The sequence below is a fragment of the Hyaena hyaena genome, unplaced genomic scaffold (genome assembly GCF_003009895.1).
Source record: "Hyaena hyaena isolate Hyena2069 unplaced genomic scaffold, ASM300989v1 scaffold_2, whole genome shotgun sequence".
Lineage (NCBI taxonomy): Eukaryota > Metazoa > Chordata > Mammalia > Carnivora > Hyaenidae > Hyaena > Hyaena hyaena.
Window position 1 is genome coordinate 1,309,595 of NW_024080634.1, and position 18,353 is coordinate 1,327,947.

The following is an 18,353-nucleotide window of genomic DNA, read 5'->3' on the forward strand; positions in this document are numbered from 1 at the left end:
GAGAGAGAGAGAGACAGCGTGAGCAGGGGAGGGTCAGAGAGAGAGGTAGTCACAGACTGAAACAGGCTCCAGGCTCTGAGCTGGCAGTCAGCACAGAGACCCACGCGGGGCTCGAACCCAGGAACCGCAAGATCATGACCTAAGTGAAAGTCGGACGCTTAACCGACTAAACCACCCAGGTGCCCCGATATAGGGCCTTGTTTTATCAAAAATAAGTAACTAAGCTACATCAAACTAAAAAGCTTCTGCAGAGAAATGGAAATAATCAACAAAGTGAAAAAGCAACCTATTGAATGGGAGAAAATATTTTCAAATGATTTATCTGATAAGGAGTTAATACCTAAACTACATAAACAACTCATACAACTCAATAGCAATAAATCAAACAATCTGATTTAAAAGTGGATAGAGGATCTGAATAGATATTTTCTCCAAGAAGACATCCAGATGGCCAATAGATGTTCAACATCACTCACCAGAGGGAAATGCAAATCAAAATCAATGAGATATCACCTCACACCTGTTAGAATGGCTAATATCAAAAAGACAACGAATAACAATTGTTGGTGTGGATGGAGAGAAAAGGGTACCTTGTTGTTAGGAATGCAAGCTGGTGCAGCTACTGTGGAAAACTGTATGACAGCTCCTCAAAAAATTAAAACTGAAGGTGTGCCGGGCTGTCTGTCAGTAGAGCATGAAGCTCTTGATCCTGGGGTTATGAGTTCAAGCTCCACGTTAGGTGTAGAGCTTACTTTAAAAAAATTTAAAAACAGGGGCACCTGGGTGGCTCCGTTGGTTGAGCATCCAACTTTAGCTCAGGTCATGATCTAGTGGTTTGTGAGTTCGAGCCCCATAGAGGGCTCACTGCTGTCAGCTTGTCAGTGCAGAGCCTGCTTTGGATCCTCTGTCCCCCTTTCTCTGCCCCTCCCTGACTTGAGCTCTCCCAAAAAATAATTTTTTTTTTATTTAAAAATAAAACTAATATATCATGTGATTCCACCTCTGGGTATTCATTCTAAGAAAATGAAAACACTGATTTGAAAAGATACAAGCACCCCATGTTCACTCACTGCAACATTATTTACGACAGCCAAGATATGTAAACAACCTAAGTGTCCACGGGTGGATGGCTAGATAAACAGGATATGGTATACAGTGAAACCCTGCTGTGTGTGACAACACGGATGGACCTTGAGGGCATGAAGCTAAGAGAAATAAATCAGACAGAGAAAGACAAATACCATATAATCTCACCATATAACCCATTTATATGTAGGGGCGCCTGGCTGGCTCAGTCAGAAGAGCATGCGACTCTTGATCTCAGGGTCATGAGTTCAAGCCCCACATGTACAGATTAAATAAATACAACTTTAAAAATTCCATATATATGTGGAATCTAAAACACAAAACAAACAAAAAACCAAGCTTATCGATGCAGAGAACAGATGTGGGTGCTGGGGGGACAGGTGGGTCGGTGGGGGGAATGGTTGATGGACAAAAGGTACAATCTTCCAGCTATAAAATAAATAAGCCCTGGGGATGTAAGGTATAGCATGGTGTCTACAGTTAATAATACTGTGTTTCATATTTGAAAGTTGCTAAGAGAGTAGAGCTTTAAAGTCTTCATCATAAGAAACAAAAGAAAAAAATTTATAACCGTATTTAGTGACAGATGTTAACTAGAAATGCAGTGATCATTTCACAATATATACAAATATGTAATTGTTAATGCTGCATACCTGAAGCAAATACAATATTATATACCAATTATACTTTAGTAACTTTTTTTTTTTTAATGTTTTTTTTAATTTATTTATTTCTAGGAGAGAGAGAGAGACAGCGTGAGCAGGGGAGGGTCAGAGAGAGAGGGAGTCACAGACTGAAACAGGCTCCAGGCTCTGAGCTGGCAGTCAGCACAGAGCCCGACGCGGGGCTCGAACCCACGAACCGTGAGATCATGACCTAAGCGAAAGTCGGACGCTTAACCAACTAAGCCACCCAGGCGCCCCTTGAATGTTTATTTTTGAGACAGAGGTAGTGAGAGAGGGGGAGGCAGTGAGGGAGACAGATGAGTGGGGGAGAGACAGAGAGAGCAGGAGACACAGAATCTGAAGCAGGCTCCAGGTTCCAAGCTATCAGCATAGAGCCTGAAGGGGGGCTCAAACTCATGAACTGTGTGATCATGACCTGAGCCAAAGTCAGATGCTTAGAAGACTGAGCCACCTAGGCACCCCTAGGGGGTGTTTTAAAGTGGCCTGATCTTGCTGTACGAGGCCCCTTCATAACTATCCCCAAGATGGGGGTCACTAATTATTTGAGTTTGGGTCGATGTGTAAGACACTACTCTGATCTTGGTACCAAAAAATGCGAGCAAAGATAGATCCATGGAGTCTGTCCTACAAATTGCAGACTGGGCTCTGTTATCATTGGTCTAAGTGCTTCCAAAGGGTCAGGATCTTCTAGGAATAGAAGTTCTATAGTTTCATTTAACTACCCCCCCAAAAATCACAAATGTGACCTACTTTTATAAATTTATCTTAATGTTTATTTATTTTTGAGAGAGACAGCATGTGAGTGGGGAAGAGTCAGAGAAAGAGGGAAACAGAATCCAAGGTAGGCTCTACGCTCTGAGCTGTCAGTTATAGACCCTGAAATGGGGCTTGAACCCACAAACGGCTAGATCATGACCTGAGCCGAAGTCTGATGCTTAATTGACTCAGCCACCCAGGCACCCCAAAGAGAATCTACTTTTAGCATATAAAAGTGTTTACAGAGGTGAAAAAGGTAATTAATGCTTATAGTGAAAAATAATACCCTTAACATTTCTTTTCATAACACTTGCAAAAAGACTTTTCAAATTGAGTTTAGCTATGATTCTTAATAGTCAGTTTTTGTGGTATGTACATCTCACATGAGACATAAAATATACATATGATATGATATGATACATATATTCATTGGGAAGAGGCAGCTTCACTTCTGTTAGCTTTTCTGAATCCTGAGTCTAATGAAAAACTCAAATGTAGGTTTATGCACACCAAAAGAGAATGGAAACATTTTTTTAATGTTTATTTTTTAAAGAGAGCACACATACATGTGCGCGTAAGCAAGGGCAGGGGGCAGACAGAGGATCCAAAGCAGGCACTGTGCTGACAGCAGAGAGCCCGATGCAGGGCTCAAACTCACATGACCTGAGCCTGAGCTGAAGTCAGACGCTTAACTGACTGAGCCATCCAGGAGCTCTGAGAATGAAAATTTCTGATAAAATCTCCTGTTAGGTTTCTTCTAAAGCTTCTTTGAATTAAGCTAAATTTTCTTTTCTTTTCTAAGCAGTTCTGAAGTTATCATCAGAAATGTTATTGAATTCTGATAAGATTTATATATGAACATGAAACTGGTAGCCAGCCTCTAAGATGTTCCCTATGGACCCCTGCCTCCTGGTGTCCACACCCTTGCACGGTCCCCTTCCTGCCTGAACCTGGGGTAGCCTATGTGACCAACAGAATGCTGTGAAAGTGGTGGCGTGTGGCTTCCAAGGCTGGGTGGTAAGGGCTCTCACGGCAATCCTGGAGCGCCCACACTGAGGGAGCACTGATGTGCTGTGAGGATGCTCTAGCAGCCCCGTGGAAAGGCTCACACAGGAAGTGACTAGGGCCTCTCACCAATGTGCAGGCAAGTGAGGAAGCCATGACCCAGGCACATCCTTCAGCCCCAGTCGAGCCTTCAGATAATAGCAGCCCCAGCCAATGTCTAACTATAACCTCAGGAGCGGCCTTAAGCCAGAACTACTGAACCACACCACTTCTGAAATCTAAATCTACAGCCATGGAAATCATCAAAATAATAAATGATTATTGCTGTGTGAAGCCACTATACTGGGGTGATTTGTTCGCAGCAATAACACAGAAACATTACTGATAATGATTTTATTTAAAAAATCAGAGGCGCCTGGGTGGCTTAGTCGGTTAAGCGTCCAACTTTCGCTTAGGTCATGATCTCGCGGTTCGTGGGTTCGGGCCCTGCGTCGGGCTCTGTGCTGACTGCCAGCTCAGAGCCTGGAGCCTATTTCAGAGTCTGTGTCTCCCTCTCTCTGATCCTCCCCTGCTCACGCTGTCTCTCTCTCTCTCTCCTAGAAATAAATAAAAAAATAAAAATAAAAAATAAAAAAAAAACAATTTAAAAAATCAGTTACATGGTGGCAAAATGGCCAAACTAATCATGCATGATATCCATTCCTGTGGTTTAAAACTCATACGATTCTTTCACTTTTACTCTTTAGTCGTATTGGTGCCTAGACACATTTGCAGATGTTAAAAACTGAGTAATATTATAAAAATATTTTTCAGTCCATGATTTGAATTTGGCAATTGTTTGGGTTTTTTTTTTTTTAAAGATTTTTATTTTTAGAAAGAGAGCAAGTGGGGAAAGGGCAGAGAGAGAGAGAGAGAGAGAGAGAATCTCCAGCGGGCTCCATGTTGAGCTTGAACTCACAATCATGAGATCACAACCTGAGCCGAAATCAAATCGGATGCTCAACTGACTGCACCAACCAGGCTCCCCTAAAGACTTTATTTTTTTAAGTAGTCTCTACAGCGAACATGGGGCTTGAGCCTACAACCCTGAGATCAAGACTCGCACACTCCACCGACAGAGCCAGCCAGATGCCCCTGAATCTGGCAACTGTGTTTACAGTTTACACGTCATGAGGTGTTCAATCGATGATCAAGTGTGAAGATATTTTTCAAATCTAAAGGAGTAAAAACTGATTCCGTACCTGCTATGGGTAAGGTACTGTGATAAAACAAAGGTAAGATGTGGCTGCTCCCTTCAAGGAATGGATTCTAGTAGGAAAATTCAGACACATGTAGTCACAGACCCACATGCTGATGTCTAAATGCCATTCCCAATGAAGAGGAGCCCAGGATCCCTTGAGAAAGACCAAACTCCAGGTCTCCAGCAAGGAATGTAGGAGAGGAGTGACATTTCTACCCCAGAAAGCAAGATCACAGAGCAGTGGTGCCCTGTCATGAAAACTCAGAACCAACTTGAGGGAATTCCCATGGATCTAAGGGAGCATCTATATATATATATAGACACAGGAATATTATTCAGTCTTTTTAATAAAATTTTTTAATGTTTTTATTTATTTCTGAGAGACACACACACACAGTGTGAGCAGGGGAGGGTCAGAGTGAGAGGGAGACACAGAAACTGAAGCAGGCTCCAGGCTCTGAGCTGTCAGCACAGAGCCCATACGGGACTCGATCCCACGAACCGTGAGATCATGACCTGAGCCAAAGTCAGGCACTTAACCAACTGGGCCACACAGGCGCCCCTTTTTCAGTCTTTCAAAGGAAGGAAAATCTGACACACACCACAACATGGATGGACCTTACGCTAAGTGAAATCAGCCAGTCATAAAAAGACAAATACTGCATGATTCCACTTACAGGAGATGCCCAGAGCAGCCAGATTCCCAGAGGCAGAAAGTGGAAGGGTGGGTACCAGGGACTGGGGGAAGGGAATGGGGAGTTGTTGTTTAATGGGAATAGAGTTTCAGTTTTGATTGATGAGAAAGTTCTGGAGATGGCTGGTAGCGATGGTTACAGAAAAATGTGAACGTATTTAATACCACTAAAGTGTTCACTTAAAAATGGTAAATTTATTTTATATTTTACCACAATAAGGAAAAGAATACTTAGAAATAATTATAGCCAGGAAAGATGTTCTCTTAATCTAATAAATACACTGTAAGGGTAAAAAAAAAAAAAATGACTACAACTGATTGAACAGTGAGTTATGTAAAAAACCCAGAGCAAAAGGAAAATATGAGTGAACAGAAGTCATGTAAACTTATGCTCACTTCCTTTTCAAAAAATTTTTTTAATGCTTACTTTTTCTTTGGGGGGGGGCATTAGTGGGGGAGGGGCAGAGAGAGGAAGACAATCTGAAGCAGGCTGCTGGCTCTGAGCTGTCAGCACAGAGCCCAGTGTGGGGCTTGAACTCACAGACTGTGAGATCATGACCTGAGCCAAAGTTGGTCACTCAACCAATTGAGCCACCCAGGTGCCCCAACTTATGCTCACTTCCATGAGAGGCAAAGATAAGGGAAAGCAATTCCACTATGTGCTTTCTCCACCACCACAGGCAATTAGCTCAGTCTTAACACTACCTACCTGCAGACTCCGTCACATCCCACAGGTTAAGGGGTCGGTCGGTCCCACTAGACTCTCCCTCACCCCTGCCCCTTCAGCAAGTCCAAGTTATTACCTGTGCTTCTGGTGATTTGCTATAAATTGGAGCATCCCACAATCCCTCCTTGGGTTGAATTAACTTGCTAGAGAGGCTCACCGAACTAACTCAGAGAAACATTCTACTCATCAATCACTGCTTTATTATAAGAGGCTGTAACTCAGGACCCATCAGATGGAAGAGATGTGCAGGGCAAGGGATGGGGGAGGGGTGCGGGGCTTCCGTGACCTCACTGAGCGCGCTGCTCTCCTAGCACCTCCACTTATTCACCAGCGCGGAGGCTCTCTGACCCCCATCCTTTTGGGTTTTTATGGAGGCCTCATTACATAGGCAGGATGGATGAATCACTGGCCAACGGCAATTGATTCAACCTCTACTCTCTCTCCCTTCCCCAAGGTCAGGGAGCAGGACTGACAGGTTTTTAAAATTTTTTTTATTTTTTTAAATGTTTGTTTATTTTTGAGAGAGAGAGAGAGAGAGAGAGAGAGAGAGACAGAGTGTGAGCAGGAGAGGGGCAGAGATAGAGGGAGACACAGAATCCGAAGCAGGCTCCAGGCTCTGAGCTGGCAGCACAGAGCCCAACACAGCGCTTGAACTCATAAACCGTGAGATCATGACCTGAGCCAAAACCAAGAGTCCGATGCGCAACTGACTAAGCCACCCAGGCACCCCGGGACTGACAGTTTCAGCCTCTATTTCCCTAGCAACCAGCCCTGATCCTTAGGCACTTTCTACAAGTTACCTCGTTGACATAAACACACGGGCGGTAGAGAGGGCTTTGTCATGAACATCAAGACACCTCATCGCTATCGTCACTTAGGAAAATTCCAAGGGTTTCTGGAGCTGTGGGCTCCAGATGGGGACAAAGACCAAATGTGTATTGACTGGAAATCACAGCATCACAGACATCTTCGAGGGGAGGCTGTGGACTGAGCGTGTCGGTGGGAGGAGCTGTGCAGGCAGAACAGGCAGCCACAGGAAGGGGGGGGGGGCGTCACCTCGGTGCAGCTGAGGACAGCACAAGGCCCACTTGCCTGGAAGCCCGAGAGCGTAGGCCCGGGAGGGCCCTTTGATATGTGTGGACTTCCTGCTGACTGAGGTTGCTGGGCAGAAAGGAAATGTTATAAACTTGAAAAAATAAAAACCAAGTGTCAGTGAATGAAAACCAAGTGTCAATGAAAATGTGAGGAATCGCAGACTCCCATGCAGCTGCAGCTGTGTAACCTCGGCCACCCAGTCTGGAGGGAAGGGCCTCGGAGCGAGGAGAAAGTGCGAGTGAGGCTGCCCAGCGAGCGGCAGGTTCACGCATGCGCACGGACACGATAGGATGAGAAGGCACAGCTTGGGAGCAAAGCACATTAGTCAGGGTTCCTCAGGGACACAGAGCCAACAGGAGGCACCCGTGCCTGTGGGCATGCGTGCGTGTATACACACATAACATGAGGGCTGAGCTCACATGATTCTGGAGGAGGAGAAGTCCCAAGCTCCACAGCCGGTAAGCAGGAGACAGCCGGCCAGACTTGGAGAGTCAGGCAGGAGCAGGTCCCTCTTATTCAACCTTTTTGTTCTATTCACGTCTTCACTTGATTGCAGGAGTCCCACCTATAAGAGAGGACAATCTGCTTTACTCAGTTTACATATTCAAATATCATTCTCATAGAAAAAGAACAGCCTTACAGGTGGTCAGAATAATGTCTGATGACATGTCTGGGTCCCCCATGGCCCACTCAAGCTGACGCATAAAATTAACTATCACACGAAGTATTGGGAGCAACATAGGTGCCCAATCCAAGGGGATTGATAATTGAAGTGTAGGAAATGGAAAGCAAACAGTGTACTGCTGACCAGGTGAAAGCAATGAAATTGTCTCACATCATCATAGGGATAAAATAGAAACTATCATTAGAAGTTAACAAGGTAAAAAACGGAAGAAACATTTTTATTGAGACTCTAGAATGAGACCCGAAAACTCTCCCCCCACCAGAAAACCCCCAAATCATAAACTCATTATGACAGTCAACAAAAAGAGAAAGTTCCTTCCCCCAAAGTAATGTTTTTGCCACCAGCAAATGGCAGCCACTGCTCCAACACCTCACTTGGAAAATGGATCATTACAGGGAAATATGTGAACATTTATTCTGCCTTTGCTACAGAGACTGTATTTCAGACCAAATGGGCCTGAGTGATGAGAAAAGTCTGCTCTACAGAAGGAAACCGGCTAATAAATGTAGAAAAGTCATGATATAAAATCACCGTGGTGCAAACTCTAAGGAAATAACTAATTCAAGCAACATCCACCAGCAGATGAAACACCCTTTAGTGAAAGACCGATGGCAAACAGGGTACTAAGTGTCATGCCTGAGAGTACTTGCTGGTGACAGGGGGAAACACAATTGTCTTTTAATGTTTACTTATTTTGAGAGAGAGAGAAGTGCGGGGGGGTGGGGAACAGCAGGCTCTGTGCTGAGAGCAGAGAGCCCGATCGATGCAGGGCTTGAAATCACAAACTGAGAGATGATGACCTGAGCTGACATTGGACACTTAACCAGCTGAGCCACCCAGGCGCCCCGGGAAGCACAACTCACGCACAAGAGAATAGGATGCCCTAACCAGAACTCACCAGATCTTAGCAGCAGTAAGAGGGCAGCTAGATAGTCGAAGCAACCTGGTGTTTGGAAATACAAAGCCCGAGACATCACTTTTATATATTCTTACTAAAAATATTTCATATTTTTAAGTCTAAGCAGGATTTTTTTTTAATTTTAAATTTAAAAAATTTTTTAGATAAAAAAAATTTTTTTTTAGGGGCACCTGGGTGGCTCAGCTGTTTAAGCATTCAAGTCTTGATTTCGGCTCAGGTCACGATTTCGTGGTTTGTGGGTTGGAGCCCCATGCTGGGCTCCATGCTGACAGTGTGGAGCCTGCTTGAGATTCTCTCTTTCCCCTCTCTCTGCTCTCCTCGGCTCTTTCTCTCTCTCAAAAATAAATACATAGGCTTTTTAGGGGAAAAAATAAAAAAAATTTTTAACGTTTATTTATTTTGGAGAGACGGAGACAGAGTGTTGAGTGTGGAGTGGGGCAGATAGAGAGAGAGAGAGACAGAGACCCCAAAGCAGGCTCCAGGCTCCATGCTGTCAGCACAGAGCCCGACACGGGGCTCAAACTCATGAACCCAGGAGATCATGACCTGAGCTGAAGTCAGACGCTCAACCGACTGAGCCACCCAGGCACCCTAGCAGGATTTTAGATTTAAATGCCAGATGGTAGGAAGTATAGAGGATAATTTAAATGACCACATGAGGAGGAAACCAGCCCGATTCAGAATGGGGGACATTCTGCAGAATAACCGATTTGGTTTTCTCAATAAGACAAGGATCTGGAACAAAGAAAAAGCTGGGAGTTGTCCTATGCTAACTCTAACAAACCAGCTGTAACAAAGTTGTTTTTGGGACAACTAGAGAAATGTGACTGTGGGCTATGTGGAAGATGCTAAGGGATTAATTTTCTTATGGTGACGAAGGAATTGTTCTGGAAGACACTGTCCTTTATTTAAGGTTGAGCTGCTATGATCTTTGTAATTGACTTTAAAATGATGCAGGAGGGGCACCTGGGGGGCTCAGCTGGCGAGGCTTCTGGCTCCTGATTTCAGCTCAGGTCAGGATCTCACAGTTCGTGGGATTGAGCCCTGCGTCCAGCTCTGCACTGACAGCATAGAGCCTGCTTGGGATTCTCATTCTCTCGCTCTCACTCTCGCTCTCCCCTGCTTGTACTTGGTTTCCCTCTCAAAATAAATTACTAAACATTTTAAAAAATAAATAAAATGCTTCAGTAAATTATATAAAACAAAGCATGAAGCCAAAAAATGACAAAATGTTAATTGTTCAATGTCGGTGATGGGTTCACTCAATCATTCTCTGTACTTTTCTGAATGTTTAGAACTTTTCACATATGAAAATTAGAGAGAGTCCGTGCGGCTCTCGGGAAGAAGAAATTCAGGGGTTTTAGAAGCCTCGGGTTCTGACCCTGGGGCTTCTCACCTCACTTACTGCAACGTGGGGATCCGCATCTGCTCAACCCCACAAACCTAACTCCGGCAGAGGGTCCCGGCGGCTGCCAGGGCCAAGGACGTCCCCAAGGGCCTTCCCATCCAGTAGGAAAGCCAGTGGCGACACAGGTGAAGTCCAAACACCTGCAGGTGCTGGTCAGGGCTGGGAAGGCGAACGAAGCGCTGAGCAAACGGGCGGGGGAGGGGGAGAGGAGGTACTGATTCGGGCTGGGGTCCAGGGGTCACCTCAAGAGGCACCAAGTCTCAAAGAGCAGCAGGCTTTCTTTCTGAAGCAGAGGAGGAGACAGTCCATGTCACCAGCAACAGAACAAAGGGGTGTCTGGGGGAGGCCAGATGAGCGGGAGCAGCGATGAAAACCCCGATGCCAGGCAGGGCAAACCTCCAAGCAGCTTCTTGCTTCTGGCGCCCCAAGCAGCAAACCCACCAGAGGGAAACCATGGGGAAAAAAAGGAGAGGCTGGGGTTTTCAAAGGTGATTCTGGAGAGGTAAGGAGGGCCAGCTGGAGTGGAGAGAGAGCAGAGGCAGGCGCTGTTAACCCCTTTTGTGCCATGGACTCCTGCTCGGGATGACGTTCCCAGGCGCTGCTCTGGTCCGGGTGTCTAGTCCCGCACAAATTCATATGTTGAATTCCTAATGCCCAGTGGGATGAATTAGGGAGTGAGACTCTGGGGCGGTGCTCAGGTCAGGAGAGTGGAGCCCCCACGACGGGGATTAGTGCTCTTATAAAACAGACCCCACAGAGCTCCCTCCCCTTCCACATGCGGGGAGGCGGCCAGTCTGCAACCCCCTCAGCACCTCCAGGCCGGCTCCTGATCTGCCTTGCAGCCTCCAGAACTGTGAGAAATGTATGTCGGCTATTGATACACGCTCAGCCCCTAGTACTCTGTCATGACAGCCCAAATGCATTAATGCATTGCGAAAAGTGCAGAAAGTCAAGTGCACAGGCTGACAAAGGAAAAATGCTGCTGAAATCCTAACATCAAAATGTACTTAAAACTCGATACGTAATATATGTGCTTCTTTATTAATACACTGAATAACAAGATCTAAGTGAGGAGTCTAAGAACTCAGGATTTCAAAGGACTGATGAGTGTAAATAATAGTCTGTATCAGTTGTAATGTGCTATAGAAGCATCTGGAATTTCCGTGGGTGACAGAGTCACTGGTCCTGCTGTGGCCTGTTGTCTCATTCATAATTGAAAAGACGAATGAATTTTACTTCGAGGTTGGTGAAAGTATCAGCCTCACTGCTCTCCCTGCCAAATGTTAGGGCCCCCTGAGTTCTATCCGAGGACCCCTTGGGGACACCAGTTAAAGACTCCTGAGCTTGAGGCTCCCCTGTTTACTCTGAAAATAGTTACAGCACTGATAGGTAAAGTTTTAGGATCTTGTCAAGTTCAAGGAGACTCCATTTTCTTTACAAGGTCTGAGTTCACTGATTCCTTTGGGTGAGACAGTCTAGAGCAGGATATTAACTGAGGCTCCAAAGTGTCCCCCCTACAGGTGAGTTATTAATCATATAGAGGAAAAAACACCTTTATAGTGGAGAACCATCCCAGAGTTTATAATGTCGACCACAGAGCAAGTGTCTAACATTTGAACACTAATAATAAGACAGAGATCACAGTACTCTAGACCCAAAATGTGTAATCAGAATAATCTCAAGGAAGCAATCAGATAAGCCCCAATCAAGGCGCCCTCTCCAAAACTAGGCACTTGTCCTCTTCAGAAATGTACATGTCATGACAAAGTAAGGCGGAGGGGCGCTTCCAGATTATGGGAGATTAAAGAGATTTGACAATTACATGTCTTGCTTAACCCAGGACTAGAGCCAACCCTGAAAACAAAGGTTTATGAAAGATATTACTGGGTTAACTGACAAAATATGAACATGGAAAAATATATATGCATTTATCTAACATTTTTTTAAGTTTATTTCTTTTGAGAGAGTGTGTGTGAGCATGGGAGGGGCTGAGAGAGAGGGAGAGGGACAGAATGTGAAGCCTGCTCCATGCTGTCAGCATGGAGCCTGATTCAGGGCTCGAACCCACAAACTGTGAAATCACGACCTGAGCCGCAACCAAATTGGACAGCTAACCAACTGAGCCACCCAGGCACGCCGACAATACTACTGTTTAATATATTTTCCCTGTTTGGGGCGCCTGGGTGGCTCAGTCGGTTAAGAATCCAACTCTTGATTTCAACTCAGGTTATGATCCCAGAGTCACGGGACTGAGCCCCACATTGGGCTCCACGCTGGGCGTGGAGCCTGCTTGGTATTTTCTCTCTCTTTCTCTGTCTCTCTCTCTCTCTCTCTCTCTCGCTCCTCTCTCTCTCTTTCTCTCTCTCTCTCTTTCTTCCTCTGCTCCCTCCCACCTCACATGCTCTCTCTCTCTCTAAAATAAAACAAAAAAACCCGAAAAACAAAAAAAACAATAATATTGTATTAATACTAATTTCTTGAATTAGATGATTTTTCTGAGATTATGTAAGAGAATGTTTTTGTTGTTAGTAGATATATGCTGAATTATCTAGATGTAAAGAGTACATATCAGTAGTCTTAATGATTTGGCAAAAATGTCTCATTTGGCAAAATATATTTACATTATAAATATATACACACATATATACATGTATATATACATATATGAAGAGAGTGTTCATGAGCAAGTGTGACATAAAAATAAAAACGTTAACAAATGGTTGGCTCTAGATAAAAGGTATAAAAAAGATCTATCTATCTATCTATTACTTATTAAGAAAGTAAAATCTCTCTGAACTTGGCAAGATTCTATTTCCTAACTGGTGCTACATGGATAGAGCTTATGTATAGAGAGAGAGAGAAAAAAGTATAATTCAGGATAACACCAGAAGTGCTATTTCTAGGTCAAAGGTGAATACCATGTACGTTTGTTAGATACTGCTCAATTCCATTCAACGGGGGATGTACCATATTGGATCCCCACCATCATGTGTGAGTGACTGCTTCCTCACAGCCTTGCCACAGAGTAGGTCGTCAAGATTCTGAGGTTTTGTCCTGTTGACAGCTGCGCCGTAGCTTAAATTCATGTCTTGTTCCGTGCACAGAACTTGCTTTCTTCCACCAGGTAAGTGGCTCCTGAGACCTCATCTCAGAGAAATGGCTTCCATTCAGGCTCTAAGTACTTGTTCTTCAACTCCAACCCCTCTTTCCTCCCTGTCTAGACAGATAAGGTTAGTCAGATTGTAGGAATGGGATCCTCGCTGTCATTATCGCCAGGATGAAATCTGCCGAGACGAGAGAGGGCAGGCCGCACGTCCGTGCCAGTGCTGCACTGGTGTGGACTGGACAGCTTGCCAACGTGCACAGAGCCTCCCGCAGGAGCACACAGACAACTCCCTCCCCACTGAGTGGCGAGCAAAAGGAGGTTCACGGAGATGAAGTGGCCTGTGCAGCCTGCGAGTACAGAATCTAGGACTAGGGATCCATGTTTGGGCTCCTGCTAAGTGCCTATGACGTTAGGGAACGGTCCCCAGGACTACCTTCACTTCTGACACCAGTGGCATGTCCAGGGATTCCCACAGCCACTCTAAGTCCAAGAATTCACTAGAAGGACTCTCAGAACTTGCTGAAACCTATTATACTCGCTGTTATGATTTATTAAGTGAAAGGATACAGATGAAAAGCAGCCAAGGGAAGAGACACATAGGGTCTGAGCGAGTTCCATACACAAAGCCTCCAGCTATCCCTCTCCCGGTGAGGCCATGGACAGTGTCAACTCTTGGAGACAGTGTGTGACAATAGACATGGACTACTGCCAACCAGGAAAGTTTACTCAAGCCATGGTGTCGAGCTCGTTTTATTTGGGCCTTGATCTGGAGGACATGGTCGGTCACCCACACGGCTGATCTCAGTCTCCAGTCTGTCCAAGGATTGAGCTGATACCGCATGACCAGCGCCCCCACACGAATCACACTGTTAGACCGTCTGGCACGGCCCGAGGATCCAAGTAAACAAAGTCACTCTTATCAGGAAGGACATTCTCAGGGTTTGGAGATCAACTCCTGTGGACTGAGGGCAAAGACCAGATCGCTTTGGGCAAGGTTAATTCTTCACTGCACAATGCCCTCTCCTTTAATCCATTATGACAAGTCAGGGTGCCTGCTCACCAGCACAGCGGGGCTCAGCCTCTGCAACTGCACATCTGGGATGGAGGAGCCCCCGTGGCTGAGCACCAGGACTGGGGGTAGTGGAACCCAAGCATAACAGAAGGGAGGCTGGCACAGAGGACTCAGGAGTGAACTGAACGATGGCCTTCGGAAAGAGCAAGTACAATCGATACTGGTGACTGAGAATTGCATCTGATACTTTTCTCTGCTCATCAAAGGGTCGAAGAAATGTGCTTGCTTGAGCCCCTTATCTATCGGCTCAGGCCCAGCTGGCCTCACTATCATTCTCTGAGTGCATCCAGGACCCCTAGGTGGTGCCCATTTTCAGCTTGGGCAGCAAATTAAAAAAAAAAAAAAAGGGAATCCAAAGATTAACAAGCCTTACTCTTCTATCAAATTACATTTCCCGGTGAGGTACTGTTACAGTGAAAACTGGCTTGCAATCTGTGCAAAAGGTGTGAGTTCACCTCTTTGTTCGCTTTTTAAATCTTAGCCGTGGGAATGTTGTTGACATTCGGAAAAATGTTCCGCCCCCATTTAGGACAAAGTTTCACAGACACGAGGCCAGGCCTCACAGCGGAGAGGAGGAGGAGGAGAGGAGGGGGGACAGCGGGCTGGGAGCGAGGAGCCCTGTCCCCGTCCCCTCAGAGCTTTCGCTGCGGGCACGGGTGTGATCTGGAGGAAGATGGAGGGCCCCTTCTCCAGCTCCCTGAGCCCGTCCCAGCTGCTCTTACGGGACTTGGCTCTCTTGCAGCCTTCCCTGGAGAGGACCCCACAGCCACAGGCGGCTGCTTCATTTCTTCACAACACAGCCAGATGCCTGGGAGAGCCCAGCCCCAACGCCTGGTTCCCAAAGCGCTGGGGGGGGGGGTGCCTGTTGGGGCACAAGATGGAAACGGATGAGAAGACTTCTCACTGGAGACTTGCTCCTCCCTGCCCCCTTCCTCTGCCCTTTCTCGTTCCCTCAAAGGAACCCAGAAGCTTCCTCCCAGGGAAACTCTGCTTATCAGTTAACAAGTATTTCTTAACGCCAAGCATTGGTGGGAGTGATGATGGGGAGACACAAATGATAAAAACAAACCAGAAAAATACCAGCGGGTGGCCATTGCTTACAGAGGAGTAAAACAGTGTTCGGTAGAGAATGGGTGGGTGGTTTTCCCATGGTCAGGAATGGTCTAGAAGGTGACAAAGAAGGGCACCTGGCTGGCTCAGTCAGAAGAGTATACAACTCTTGATCTCAGGGTCATGAGTTCGAGCCCCACATTGGTTACAGAGATTACTTAAAATACATAAAATTTTTTTAAAAAGGTGACATTGAAATAAAGGCTTGAAAGACAAGAGTGGGCCAGCAATGTGACGAGCGGCTGTGGAGAAAGAAAAGGGAAACAACCTTGACTTGATGAAGCAGCCTGACTTGCCCCGGAAGATGTGGAATCAAGTAGGGAGAATTGAACCGGCTGAGACATGGCTTCTCCACCTTGTGGGGTGAGCGTTTGAAAGAGAAATGTACAGGGAGATCAAGAAAGCTACGGTCCTCTCCGTGAGGGGGAGAGGCAGGCTAAAGAACAGGGCTGTGGGCTGCTCCACTGAAACCCACTGAAAAGTCTCCAGGGTCTTCCTACAGACTTGCCCCGGTGGGGACCTGCATTGTTTTCGGCATAGTGGGTGGTAATGAGCAGGGACACTGGCCTCAGACGGAGAAATCTTTGAATTCTGAGTGTGTGACCTTAGGCAAAAATTTAATGAGTCGGAGCCTCAGTTTCCTCACTGTAAAAGGGGTATAATGAACCCTCCCACTCAGGGAGGTCAGGAGGGCTAGATGGGATGGCCCAGCACAAGGGACCACAAAGGACAGTGCACAGCCACACATCAGAGGTCCTCAGGGTGGTCCCGGAGGACTGCTCAGAGGGATAAGCAGGGTTCCCTTTGGATTTCCCAGGGGCAAGGTTAGGGGCAGGGTCTAGGAAAGGAGTAAGGAATGTCTACAATCTGGTGGGCTCTTTTCTGGCAAACTCCTGGCAAGGACCAAAGGGCACTATCCCAGGCTGCTGTTATATAACTGGTTACATAACTGCTTCCGGGGAAACATAATTCTACTGAAGGCTGCTACTGAACAGAATCATTTGTAATTGTTTTAAGATACACCATTTCCCCACAGCAACATGGCAAGAGGCAGCAAAACAGGCAATGCGGGTGGCTTGTGACCGTCTAGGAGGTTCTCATTTCCAGGGGCTGTCGACATAAGCTGAAAGAAAAAGGCAGAAGAAAGCCCATCTTGTTTTGGGACACAGAAGATCAGAATTCCAGTCCTGCCCGGGTAGCCTTGGGCAAGTGGCTTAACCCTCGCTACTCAAAGTGTGGTCCGTGCGCCAGCGGCAGAGGGACACCTGGGAGCTTGGTGGAAATGTACAACTCCAGGCTCCACCGTGGATCTGCTGTCAGAGCCTGCATTATTAGCCAGACCTCTCCGTGATTCTACACGCGTGAGAACTGGGGAGGCGTTCGTTAAACTGCATACCTGAAATATCGGGGCGCCTGGGTGGCTTAGTCGGTTGAGCGTCCGACTTTCACTCAGGTCATGATCTCGCGGTTCGTGGGTTCGAGCCCCGCGTCGGGCTCTGTGCTGACTGCCAGCTCAGAGCCTGGAGCCTGTTTCATTCTGTAACTCCCTCTCTCTCTGACCCTCCCCTGCTCACGCTGTCTCTCTCTCTCTCTCCTAGAAATAAATAAAAAACAGTAAAAAAAAAAAAACTGCATACCTGAAATATAATGCTGTATTTTAACTGAAATTATTACTATTGTTATTATATTTTTTACTTTTTTTTTCTTAATGTTTATTTTTGAGAGACGGAGCGCAAGTGGGAGAGGGGCAGGGACAGAGGGTGAGACATAGAATCTGAAACAGGCTCCAGGCTCTGAGCTGTCAACATAGAGCCCGACATGGGGCTCGAACCCACAAACCGTGAGATCATGACCTGAGCCGAAGTCAGACAGTTAACTGACTGAGCCACCCAGGAGCTCCTGTTGTTATATTTTTAAAATAAGCTCTATGCCCAACGTGGGGCTTGAAATCATGACGCTTGAGATCAAGAGTCATATGCTCTACTGATGGACCCAGCCAGGCTCCCCTTAACCAACTGGAATTAAAACGGAAACTTAAAAAGCCAAAAAAAAAAAAAAAAAAAAAAAAAGAACTGGGAAGCATTTAACATCCCTGAGAGTCACTCTCCTCAGACAGGGGCCAAAATGGCTTTTAAGCAAATTAACAGCTTTTTTTTTTAATTTGCTAAATCATTCTCACCAATATATCATTCCAAACAAGCTTTCGAATCCTTTGTCAGCACTCTGCCAAATAAGAAACCCATTGGAATCCTCATCAGAATTGAATTAAAAATATAAAATAATTTGCAAAATTGAGATCTTCATATTTGTTTTCCCTATCCAGGAACATGGGCTGTCTCTTATTCAGTCTTTTTATTTTTTATTCAAGTATAATTAATACGAAGCATTATATTAATTTCAGGTATACAATATAATGATTCAACAATCCTATACATTACTCAGTGCTCATCATGATCAAACGTGCTTCACGAATTTGTGTGCCGTCCTTGTGTTGGGGTTATACTAATCTTCCGTGTATCATTCCGATTTTAGTATCTGTGCTACCAAAGCAACCAATAGATATAACCCGCTTCAGAACAATTAAAAATCAAGCAGGTGGCACCTGGCTGGCTCAGGTGGTAGAACATGCAATTCTTGATCTCATGGTTGTAAGTTCGAGCCCCACATTGGGTGTAGAGATTACTTAATAAAATCTTTAAAAACAAAATTAAGCAGAACAGAGAGTAAATGTGAAAAGCAAAGTCCTCCTCCATTGCCCAACTCC

At 45.7% G+C, this 18,353-nt stretch overlaps 1 non-coding gene and 1 pseudogene across 1 annotated transcript; one reads left to right on the forward strand and one right to left on the reverse strand.

Annotated features, from left to right (window-relative positions):
* Positions 1-10,519, forward strand: part of LOC120230174 — a 14,248-nt pseudogene extending 3,729 nt beyond the window's left edge.
* A 7,519-nt stretch (positions 10,520-18,038) lies between these two features.
* Positions 18,039-18,141, reverse strand: LOC120230409. Its single transcript, XR_005528006.1, has one exon. It is a non-coding gene; the product is annotated as a U6 spliceosomal RNA (small nuclear RNA).
* Between the last annotated feature and the right edge of the window lie 212 nt (positions 18,142-18,353).